Here is a 13,339-nt window from a genome sequence, read left to right on the forward strand (position 1 = left end):
TACTGCCCAAGGTAATTTATAGATTCTATGCCATTCCCATTAAGCTACCAATGACTTTCTTCACAGAATTGGAAAAAAACTGCTGTAAAGTTCATATGTAACCAAAAAAGACCCCACATTGCCAAGACAATCCTAAGCCAAATGAACAAAGCTGGAGGCATCACGCTACCTGACTTCAAACTATACTACAAGGCTACAGTAACCAAAATAGCATGGTACTGGTTCCAAAACAGAGATATAGACCAATGGAACAGAACAGAGCCCTCAGAAATAATACCACACATCTACAGCCATCTGATCTTTTACAAACCTGACAAAAAGAAGAAATATTTAATAAATGGTGCTGGGAAAATTGGCTAGCCATAAGTAGAAAGCTGAAACTGGATCCTTTCCTTATTCCTTATATGAAAATTAATTCAAGATAGATTAGAGACTTAAATGGTAGACCTAAAACCATAAAAACCCTAAAAGAAAACTTAGGTAATACCATTCAGGACATAGGCATGGGCAAGGACTTTATGTCCAAAACACCAAAAGCAGTGGCAACAAAAGCCAAAATTGACAAATGGGATCTAAGTAAACTAAAGAGCTTCTGCAGAGTAAAAGAAACTACCATCAGAGTGAACAGGCAACCTACAGAATGGGAGAAAATTTTTGCAATCTACTCATCTGACAAAGGGCTAGTATCCAGAACCTATAAATAACTCAATCAAATTTACAAGAAAAAAAACAAACAATCCCATCAAAAAGGGGGCAAAGGATATGAATAGACACCTCTCAAAAGAAGACATTCATACAGCCAACAGACACATGAAGAAATGCTCATCATCACTCGCCATCAGAGAAATGCAAATCAAAACCACAATGAGATACCATCTCACACCCAGTTAGAATGGCAATCATTAAAAAATCAGGAAACAACAGGTGCTGGAGAGGATGTGGAGAAATAGGAACACTTTTACACTGTTGGTGGGATTGTAAACTAGTTCAACCATTGTGGAAAACAGTGTGGCAATTCTTTAAGGATCTAGAACTAGAAATACCATTTGACCCAGACATCCCATTACTGAGGATATACCCAAGGGATTATATGTCATGCTGCTATAAAGACACATGCACACGTATGTTTATCGCGGCACTATTCACAATAGCAAAGACTTGGAATCAACCCAAATGTCCATCAGTGACAGACTGGATTAAGAAAATGTGGCACATATACACCATGGAATACTATGCAGCCATAAAAAAGGATGAGATCGTGTCCTTTGTAAGAACATGGATGCAGCTGGAAACCATCATTCTCAGCAAACTATTGCAAGAACAGAAAACCAAATACTGCATGTTTTCACTCATAGGTGTGAATTGAACAATGAGATCACTTGTACACAAGAAGGGGATCATCACACACTGGGTCCTATTGTGGGGAAGGAGTATGGGGTGGGATTGCATTAGGAGATATACCTAATGTAAACGATGAGTTAATGGGTGCAGCACACCAACATGGCACATGTATACATTTGTAACAAACCTGTACCTTGTGCACATGTACCCTAGAACTTAAAGTATTAGAAAAAAAATGTTGGCTATAGATATATGAATTAATTTCTAGGTTCTTTATACTATTTCATTGGTTTATATGCCTTTTAAATGCCAGTACCACGTTGTTTTGGTTACTACAGTTGTTTAGTATATTTTGAGGTCTCTTAGTGTGATACCTTTGCCTTGTTCTTTTTAATCAGAATTACTTTGGCTATTTGTGGTTCCATAGAAATTTTGAAATTACTTTTTTATATTTTGTAAGGAATGCCATTGTATTTTGATGGATATTGCATTAAATCTGTAGATTGCTTTGGGTTGTATTGCCATTTTAATAATATTCTTCAGATCCATGAGCATAAAATGTCTTCTCATTTGTTTGTATCATCTTTGATTTCTTTTATCCATATTTTATGGTTGTCCTTGTAGTCTTTCACCTCCTTGGTTAAATTTATTCCTAGGAATTTTATTTTATTTTTTTGGTAGCTATTGTAAATGATATTGCCTTCTTGATTTCTTTTTCACCTAGTTTGTTGGTCATGTATAGCAATGCCACTGATTTTTGTCTATTAACTTTGTAACCTGAAAATCTCCTGAATTTGTTTTTCAGTTCTAAAAGTTTTCTGATATTCTTCAGGTTTTTCTCTATATGTGACCATGTTGTCTGCAAACAGGGGCAATTTGACTACCTTCTTTACAATTTGTATACCCTTTAATTCTTTTTGTTGCCTAATGGGCAATCAGTACTATGTTGAATTAAAATGGTGAGAGTGGGCATCTTTGTCTTGTTCTAGTTCTTAGAGAAAAAGCTTTCAAGTTTTCCCCATTCAGTAAGATGTCAGCTGTGGGTTTGTCATATATAATCATCATCATGTTGACATATTTTTCTTCTGTACATAATTTATTAAGAGATTTTATCATAAAGTGATAATTTTACCGAAAGGTTTTTATGCATCCATTGAGATGATCATATGGTTTTTGTTCATAATTCTCTTGGTGTGATTCATGATGTCTATTGATTTGAATATTTTAAAGCATACTTGCAGTCCTGGGATAAATCCCATTTGGTCATGTCGTAATCTCCAATGTGTAGTTGAATTCAGTTTCATAGTAATTTTTTTGAGGATTTTTTGTGTCTATATTTGTCAAGGGTATTGGCCTGTGGTTTTCCTTTTTTGTTGTGTCCTTGCTTGCTTTTGGTTTCAGAGTAATGCTGGCTTCATAAAATGAATTAAAAAGAATTCTCTCTGCTTCTGTTTTGTGGAATAGTTTCAGAACAACTGGCATTACTTTTTTGCTAAGTGTTTGGTAGAATTCAGCAGTTAAGCCACACTATGTCTTTTAAGAAGTATCTTTTCATGTCCTTGGCCCACTTTTTATTGGGGTTGTTCATTTTTCTCTTGTAAATTTGTATAAGTTCCTTATAGATGCTGGATAGTAGACCTTTGCAAGATGCATAGTTTGCAAATATTTTCTCTCAATCTGTAGGTTGTCTGTTCAGTCTGTTGATAGTTTCTTTTGCCGTTCAGAAGCTCTTAAGTTCAACTAGATCCCACATGTCTATTTTTGCTTTTGTTGCAATTGCTTTTGGTGTCTTTGCCATGATATCTTTGCCTTTTCCTATGTCCAGGATGGTATTGGTTAGGTTTGTTCCAGGGTTTTTATAGTTTTGCGTTTTACATTTAAGTCTTTAATCCATCTTGAGTTGATTTTTGTATATGGTGTAAGGAAGGGGTCCAGCTTAAAACTTCTGCATATGGCTAGCCGGTTATCCCAACAACATTTATTGAATGGACAGTCTTTTCCCAATTGCTTGTTTTTGTCAGCTTTGTCAAAGACATACATGTGGCCAACAAACATATGAAAAAATCTCAATATCACCAATTATTAGAGAAATGCAAATCAAACCAAAATTGATACCATCTCACAACATTCGGAATGGCTATTGTTAAAAAGTAAAAAATAAATAAATAAATAAATAAATAACATGTGCTGGTAAGGTTGTGGAGAGAAAGGAACACTTAAACACTGTTAGTGCGAGTGAAAATTAGTTTTCAACCACTGTGGAAAGCAGTTTGGCAATTCCTTCAAGAGCTAAAAGCAGAAGTACCATTCGACCCAGCAATCCCATTACTGAGTGTATATGCAGATGAATAGAAATCATTCTACCATAAAGACCCCCACACACATATGTTCATTAATCACAATAGCAAAGGTATGGAACCAATCTAAATGCCCATCAATGACAGATTAAATAAAAAAAAGCGGTAATACACACCATAGAATACTAAGCAGCCATAAAAAAGAAGATCATGTCTTTTGCAGGAACATGGATGGAGATGGAGGTTATCATCCTTAGCAAACTAATGCAGAAACAGAAAACCAAATACTGCATGTTTTCACTTATAAGTGGGAATTAAATAATAACTTATGAACACAAAGAAGGAAACAATAGACACTGGGGTTTACTTGACGGTGGAGGGTAGGGGGACGGAGAGGAGCAGAAAAGATAACTATTGAGTACTGGGCTTAATACCTGGATGATAAAATAATCTGAACAAACCCCCGTGACACCTGTTTACCTATGTAACAAACTTTCACATGAATCCCTGAAGCTAAAATAAACATTAAAATAAAAGCCACGTGATCCTGGACTTTACTTGTTGAAAGGCTATATTACTGATTCAGTTTCATTGTTATTGTCTATTTAGGTTTTCTATTTCTTCTTAATTTATTTATTTTTTAAGTGAAAGTAAGTTTATCAAAAAAGTAAAGGAAAAAGAATGGCTATTCCATAGGCAGAGCAGTGGCTTGAGCTGCTCGACTAAGGATACTTATTATTATGTATTGATTATATGTTAAACAGGGAGATTATTCATGAGTTTTCTGGGAAAGGGGTGTGCAATTCCCGGAACTGTGGGTTCCTCCCCTTTTTAGACCATATAGGGTAACTTCTTGACGTTGCCATGGCAGTTGTAAACTGTCACAGCACAGGTGGAAGTGTCTTTTAGCATACTAGTGCATTATAATTAGCATATAATGAGCCACAAGGACAATGAGAGGTCACTCAATACGTTGTATGTGTCCAGGAGTTTATCTATTTCCTCTAGGTTTTCAAATTTATTGGCTTGTATTTGTTTTTATTAGTCTTTAATAATCTTTTGTATTTTCATGTAATCCACAGTGATGGATCACACACAATGTTGATAACACAATGTTATCCATTGTGATGGATATTATTTATTTTTGAAGTTGGGTTGCCTTCTTTAAGTTTGTGATTTTATTTAGGTCTTCTTTCATTTTTTTTCTTATTTATTCCAGCTAATGGTTTGTCAATTTTGTTTACCTTTTCCAAATAAAAACTTTTCCTTTCATTGATGTCTCATATTCTTTATTGTCAATTTCATTTATTTTTTTCCTGTAATCTGTATTATCTTCTTCCTTTTACTAATTTTGGATTTGGTTTACTTTTGTTTTTCTATTTACTGGAAGTGTGTTATTAAGTTGTTCATTTGAAATCTTTCCAGTTTTTTGATGTGAGAATTTATTGCCATAAACTTGCCTCTTGATATTGCTTTTACTATTTTTCATAGATTTTATAGCATCTTGTGCTTCTATTTTCATTTTTTCAAGAAATTTTTATATTTCATTCTTAACTTCTTCCTTCACTGTTACCGAAAAGCATGTTGTTTAATTGCCATGCACTTGTATCATTTCACATGTTCCTCTTGTTATTAATAACTAGTTTTATTTTATTGTCATTAGATTAGATATTTGACAGGATTTTGATTTTTTAAAATTTTTTTGAAACTTGTTTCTGTCCTAACATATGACCAATCCTGTATAATGTTCCATTTGATGATTAAAATAATGTCTATTCTGCAGCTATCAGGTGAAACATTCTGTAAATGTCTGTTAGGTCCATTTGGTCTGTGTTACAGTTTAAATCTGATGTATCTTAGTTGACTTGCTGTCTAAATGGTCTGTCCAATGCTGACATTAGGGTGCTGAACTCCCCAACTATTACCATATTACAGTCTATCTCTCTTTAGATTTAATAATATTTGCTTTATATACTTAAGTGCTCCAGTGTTGGTACATATATATTTACAACTGTTATTTTCTCTTTCTTAATTGATCTCATTATTATATAACTCATTTTTTGTCTCTTTTTAAATCTTCTTAACATCAATTTTGTCTGATATAATTATAGCTACTCTGCTCACTTTTTGTTTCTGTTTGCATGTAGCACCTTTTTCCATTTCTTCCCTTTCAGTCTATGAGTGTCTTTACAGATGAGGTTAGTTTCTTGTCAGAATATAGTTGTGTCTTGTTTTTTCATCCATTCAGCCAACATGTATCTTTTCAATGACAAATGTACATTCAAGGTTATTATTGATAGATGAGGACTTGTGCTTGCCATTTTATTGTTTGTTTGTTTGTTTGTTTTTTGTTTGTTTGTTTTTTTGTTTTTGTTTTTTTTGAGGCAGAGACTCGCTCTGTCGCCCAGGCTGGAGTGCAGTGGCACGATCTCGGCTCACTGCAACTTCCGCCTCCTGGGTTCACGCCATTCTCCTGCCTCAGCCTCCCGAGTAGCTGGGACTACAGGCGCCCGACACCTCACCTGGCTAATTTTTTGTATTTTTAGTAGAGACGGGGTTTCACCGTGTTAGCCAGGATGGTCTCGATCTCCTGACCTCATGATCCACCCACCTCGGCCTCCCAAAGTGCTGGGATTACAGGCTTGAGCCACCGCGCCCGGTCGTTTTCATCTTTTGTTCTTTACTTACTCTCTTATTATTTATTTTTGAAGTTGGGTTTCTTTCTGTAGTGATAAGGTTTGATTCCTTTTCCTTTCTCCTTTGTGTGTCAGTTCTACCAGTGAGTTTTACAGTTTCTAGATGTAAGACTCACTTGAGCATTTCTTCTAAAACCAGTCTAGTGGTGATGAATTTCCTTATTTTTCACTTGTCTGTGGAATATTTTATTTCTCCTTCATTTCCAAAGGATAATTTTTCGGGAAATAAAATCCTTGGCTTATAGTTTTTTTCTGCAAGACACTTTAAATACATCATCTCACTTTATCCTGGCCTGTAAAGTTTCTGATGAGAAATTCACTGTTAGTCTAATGGAGATTCCCTTATACGTGACTTGATGCTTTTCTCTTGCTGGTTTTGTAATTCTTTTTCTTTAATGTTTGACAATTTGACTGTAATGTGTCTTGCAGAGGACCTGTCTAGGTTCAATCTATTTGGGGTTGTTTGAGCTTCCTGGACATAGATGTTCATATCTGTCCCAATATTTGGAAAGTTTTCTCCTATTATTTCATTCAATATGTTTTCCTTAGCTTTGCCCTTCTCTTTTGGAAACATCCATAATACAAATATTTGTTCACTTAAAGGTAATTTATAAATCCTGTTGGCTTTCTTAATTCTTTTTTATTCCTTTTTTTCTTGCTTTTTTGTCTGCCTGTGTTATTTCAAAAGACCTATCTACAAGTTCAGGAAACCTTTCTTCTGCTTGGTCTAGTCTGTTCTTGAAGCTCTTAACTGTATTTGTTACTTAATTCATTTAATTAATCACTCTGGAATTACTGTTTGGGTTTTATCTACATTGATGTCTTGGTTAAATTTTTCATTTAAATCATGGATTGTTTTCCTGATTTTACTGAATTGTCTAACTGTATTCTATTGCATCTCACTGAAATTTCCTTGAGATTATTTTGAATACTTTTTCTGAAATCGTGTATATTTTCCAAAGATTGGAGTCTGTAGAATTATTCTTTTCCATTGGAGGTGTCATGTTATTTGGCTTCTTCATGCTTGATGTGTCCCTATGTTGGTTTTCATGCATTTGGTGTAAAAGTTTTCTCTTCCAATTTTATGGAGTACATTTTGTAGGAAAAGAGATTTGTATAAATGGGTCTTGAGGTGTTGGTTTTGTGAAGTGCATTGACCTTTCTTCCAGGTGGTCACAGTAGTGTGGCCTCTGTAATTACTTCAGCTGTAATTCACACTAGTAGCATCTGTGAGTTTCTCAGTTGCTTAGGCTGAGTTTCTGGTAGTAGTTGGGCAGCTTGCTAGGCATAAGCTAGCTAAGCTATTTCTCAAGTCAGGAATACATGCATGAAGATAGTGAGTCAGTCAATTTTAGCCTGCTTCACTGCACCTGGAACATGGTGCTATAACTCTGATTGGGTGCACAGGCACACAGTTGCTTGACCTGCCTGGAGACAGGCCTGCCAGGAGCAGCCTGCAGTGCTGTTTCTCAGGTCTGGCACTTGGACTGAAGGCTGTTTCACTGGCCTGGGGGCTTATATGCCAGTGGTGGCTTATCACACTGTTTATCTGGCTTGGAACATGTGTTTAAGGCTATGTAGCCAGCCTGAAGGCATGTCTGCCTGAAGTGAGAAGAAGGTTGTTTTTCTCAGACCCATGACACAGTTGCACAGCTGCTTAGCTGGGCAGTGGGGCATTTATGCAGAAGGTAGTCCACAGGGCTGTCTTACAGACCTTGGATGTGGGCACAAAGCTGCTTGAGTAATCTGAGGATGTGTCCACCACAGGCAGCCTCCAGGGTTGTTTCTCAGGCATGGAATATGAATACACTGCTGCTGGCCAGCCTGTGGGTATGTCTACCAGGGGTGGCCCAAGGATCTATTTCTCAGGTCTTGGATGTAGATGCTAGGCTGCTTGGCTGGCCTGGAGCTTGTCTGGCAGGTATGTCCCTCAGGGCTGTTTCTTAGGTCCAGGATATAGGCTATTGGATGCTTGGCCAGACGGGGGGACTGCCTGCAAGAGGCAACCTGCAGGACTGTTTCTGAGACCCTTATTGGGGGCACATGGCCATTGGATAGGATAGGAGTGTATCTGAGGGGGGAACATGCTGTGGGGCTGCTTATCAGGTTCTGAGTGGGAACACCCAGCCACTTCACTGGTTCAGGGGCATATCAGCTCCTTGGAGGCTCAGAGGTCTCTTATGCTTGGGGTTGGGTATGCAGCAGTCTGTCTGGCTCAAGAGTGGGTTCACCATGTGTGGGACTGAAGCTCTTGATAGAAGTGTGGCAATGGGGGTTGGTTTTCTTGCTGTGTAGAACCAGAGTCAAAGCCTATTTTGGAATCAGGCTCCACACAGTTGGAGTTGTGGCATTCAGACACCCATGTGGGCTTGGGTGTAATAAATATGGAGCCCCAGTGCTGGAGAGATGCAGAAGCTACTGGTCCCTAGAGCAAGGTGCACTGAGTCTCTGGTCCCAAGATGGTGCTGAGGTGCTGCAGCTTAGCTCACAGAGCATGGGAAGTGCACATCTTGGGCTCCTAATCTTGGGCAATGTAGCTACATAAATTCTCAGCAACTCTCCAAACTTGGCCCAGGACATGCAAGGACTTGAATTTTCCTGTTGTAAGGACTGTAGGTGTTTGCAGTAGAAATGGGGAGTAATGAGGATCTTCTGCTTACCTTTTCCCCACAATAAGGAGTCCCTCCTTACTCCAGAAAGATCCAGTCTGAGTGGGGGAGACAAAGCTGCAGAGACCGTGTGACTCCATGTTCCCCTCCTACACTTCCAATAACCACAGTTGCATCTCCACTCTCCTGCTGCACTCCAACAAACTCCTTTGACACTGTAGTGAAATCTTAGCTGTTTATTAATTGCTGTGTTCCCTTATTGGGTAAGGAAGATGAATACAAGGCATCTCTAGTCAGCCATCTTGCTGATGTCACTCCTATTTTTAATTTCTGAAGTTTAGTTTTGGCAGGCACTGTATATTTATTTGGCAAGTTTTTTTTTTTCCTGTCATTATATTGAGTCTATCATTCCACTCCCTTATGTTTTGTAATGTTTCTGCTTAGAAATTCCCTGATTATCTTATGGGTTTTCTTTCATGTCACAAGTCACTTTCTCTTGCTGCTTTAGAAATTCTTTGTTTCTAACTTGACAATTTGATTATAATGTGTCTTACTGTAGATGTCTTTGAGTTCATCTCATATGGGACACAGTGAGTTTCCTGGATCTGACTGGCAATTTGTTTCTCCAGACTTGGGAAATTTTTATCCATTATGACTTTAAATAAAATTTTTACCCCTTTCTCTTTCTGTTCTCTTTCTGGGACTTCATTATGCATATATTTGCTTGTTTGATCATGTCCCACAAGTCCCTTAAGCTTTCTTTACTCTTTTCCATTTTTTTTTTTTTTTTCTATTCAGACAGGATAATTTCCAATGACCGGTCTTCTACTACACTGGCATTTCTTCTGCTTGATCTAGTCCACTGTTGAAACCCTCTAGTGAATTTTTCAGTTATTGTATTCTTCAGCTCCCAGATGTCTATCTGATACATTTTTATTAAAACTTTGGAACTATTTGCTACATTTCTTTTAAAATTTTGTGACTAAACACTTAAATATTTTTTTAGATTGTGACAATATAATTTCAAGCAAGCGCTAACTGGAAGACCAATCCTGGAAATTTATAGAGAAAATATCATTCCAAAAATCAAGGATAACCAAGATACTCTTCTTCCACTGAAGTCACACTGTTAGTGGCCATAACAGAACAGTCAACCAGTGTTATCCAGAATGTTAAGTGTTTACCATATCATCCAGTTTCAGAATGACTCAGAGACTTTCAGTTGCTAAAGTCAGAGCACCAATTGAAACCAACAGAGGTTGGGCAATAATTACTTCTAAAATGTTAAGCCTTCTAGAATGACTCAGAGATGATGGCTAGATGAATACCTTTCTGAAGAAGCTTATTATAGGACTATAAGAGAGATCCAGCAATAATGACCGCTGATGTGGTGTCATCTCCAACCTCTATATCTTGGAGCCTTGGACAGCACCACTAGGATTCTGGCTGCCGCATGTAACACATTTGTTTCAGAATGGTGGCAGCATCATATGTAATGGTCATATCACCTTTTCTATTTTTACTTTTTTATCCTTTCATTTTGGTTGAAAGCTTGTTCTAAGAGCATTAGCAACCTATTTTGCCATGTAGATATTTCCCAAATTGATCTGAAATGACTTTTCAGTCTTTATAGGAACATTTCCTGTAGCCTCCAGCAGTCCTGGTGGGGATGGTGCTCCAGGATGCCATGTTCTCAGGCATGACAAACTTGGCTGGGTCTTCATGGGCTTGGAAAGGATAGATGGACATGGATTCCATCTAGCCATAAAATAGTGATATAACACTAGTGCCTTCATGACTTTTCCAGAAGGCAGTGCCAATGCCAAGAGGAAAATGTTTTGTATTTTTTAATGTTTTCTATCTCTTTTTAAAAATTCTCACTTTGTTCATGCTTTTTTTTCTATTGAGTTGTACAGTTTTAACCCTCTATCAGTTATGTGATTTGCAAATAATATTTTCCCAGGCTATAGGGTGGCTTTGTATTGTGTTGATTATTCTTTTTGCTATGCAGAACTTTTTAGTTTGATGTAGTCACATTTATTTATTTTTGCACCAGAAGTCTGAGCTTTTGGTATGATATCCAAAATATGATTGCCAATGCCAGTGTCAAGGACTATTCCCCTTGTGTTCTCTTCTAGAAATTTTATAATTTCAGGTCTTACATTTAGATCTTTTATCCATTTTGAGTCATTTTTGTGTATGCTGTAAGTTAAGGGTCCAATTTCTTGCTTTTGCATGTTGAAATTTAGTTTTCCCAATACCAACTACTCAGGAGGCTGAGGCAGGAGGATTGCTTGAGGCCAGAAAGTTGAGGGTACAGTGAGTCATAATCACATCACTGCACTCCAGCCTGGGTGACAGAGTAAAATCCTGTCCAAAAAAAAAAAAAAAAAAACTAATAATAATAAAAATAAAATTTATTCCTCAGTATTTTAATTTTTTTGATGCTATTGTAAATAGGATTGCATTCTTGATTCATTTTTCTGCTAGGCCATTATTTGTGTAAAGAGAAAATACTGATTTTTCTTTCATTTTGTTTTGTTTTGTTTTTGTTTTTGAGATGGAGTCTTGCTCTGTCGCCAGGCTGGAGTACAGTGGTGCAATCTCGGCTCACCGCAAACTCCACCTCCTGGTTTCAAGTGATTTTCCTGCCTCAGCCTCTCGAGTCACGGGGACTACAGGCGTGCACCACTATGAGGAGCTAATTTTTATATTTTTAGTAGAGATGGGGTTTCACCATGTTGGCCAATATAGTCTCGATCTCTTGACCTTGTGATCCAGCTGCCTCAGCCTCCCAAAGTGCTGGGATTGCAGGCATGAGCCACCACGCCTGGCTGAGATAATACTGATTTTTCTATGTTGATTTTGTATCTGCAATGTTACTGAATTTATTTATTAATTCTAACATGCTTTTTTATCTTTATGATTCTCTAAATTTAAAGTCATGTAATTTGCAAACAGACATACTTTTATTTCTTCCTAATCTGAGTGACTTTTTGCTTATTCTTGTCTGATTGCTCTTGCTAATACTATGATAAATAGAAGTAGTGAGAGTGGGCATTTTTGCCTTGTATTAGATCCTAGTGGAAAACTTTCCAGTTGTTTCCCATTGATTATAGTAGGTTTTTCATATATGGCCTTTATTATGTTGAAGAACTTTATTTCTATACCTAAATTGTCAAAAGATTTCATCAAGAAACAATGCTGAATTTTGTCAAATTATTTTTTCTGCATCAATTGAGATGATAATGTGGGTTTTATTTTTCATTTTGTGAATCTAATGTATCACATTGATTTGCATATGTTAATGCAGATTTGCATGCTAGACATAAATCTCACATAATCACAATGTATAATGTTTTTTATATATTGAATTTGGTTTGCTAATATTTCATTGAGATTTTTTGCATCAATGTTCATTAAATATATTGTCTTTCAGTTTTGTTTTTTTTTTTTGTTTGGTGTCTTTTTCTTTTGGTTTAGGTATCAAGGTGATGTTGGCCTCATAAAATGTGCTTGAAAGTTGTCCCTGTAGCTCTCTTTGTTTGAAAGAGTTTAAAAATTATTATTGGTAACAATTCTTCTTTGAACATTTGGTAGAATTCAGCCATAAAATAATATGTCCCTGTGCTTTCCTTTAAAAGGTTTAAAATTACTTCTTCAATCTCTTTGTTATTGACACGTTCGAGCTTTCCAATTCTTCCTGATTCAATCACAGTAGGTTATATTTTTCTAGAAATTTATTCATTTCTTCTAGGTTATCCAATTTCTTGAAATATAACTGTTCATAATATTCCCTTATATTCCTTTATATTTCTGAGGTATCTGTTGTAATGTCTCCATATTCATCTATGATTTTGTTTATTTGAGTCTCATGTCCTTTTTTCTTTGTTAGTCTAGCTATGGCCTGATTGATTTTAGTTTTTCAAAGAACCAACTCACAGGATTATCATTTTTTTTCCTATTGTTTTCCTGCTACTTGATTTTTTGCTCTGTTCTGATCTTTATTATTTCCTTCCTTCTGCTAAATTTAGATTTAGTTTGTTCTTCTTTTCCTATCTCCTTGAGATTTAATGGTAGCTTATTTATTTGTAATATCCTTTTAAAAATTAGGCATTTATTGTTACAAACTTCTTTCTTAGAACTGCTTTTCTTGAGTCAATAGATTTTGATACGTTGTGTTTCCATTGTCACTTTTCTCAAGAAACTTAAAAATTCCCCTTTTGATTTCTTCTTTGACTCAGTGGTTGTACAGGAGAGTTACTCTATATTTAGTGAGACATTGCTCTTGTGGTTATATTTAGATTTTTGTATACTGTTCCTTTCAGATCTTTAGACATATTTAACACAGATGAGTTTAATTTTTTTCTAATGAGTCCAATATCTGAGCTTCCTT

Source organism: Piliocolobus tephrosceles, chromosome 12 (assembly GCF_002776525.5).
Source record: "Piliocolobus tephrosceles isolate RC106 chromosome 12, ASM277652v3, whole genome shotgun sequence".
Lineage (NCBI taxonomy): Eukaryota > Metazoa > Chordata > Mammalia > Primates > Cercopithecidae > Piliocolobus > Piliocolobus tephrosceles.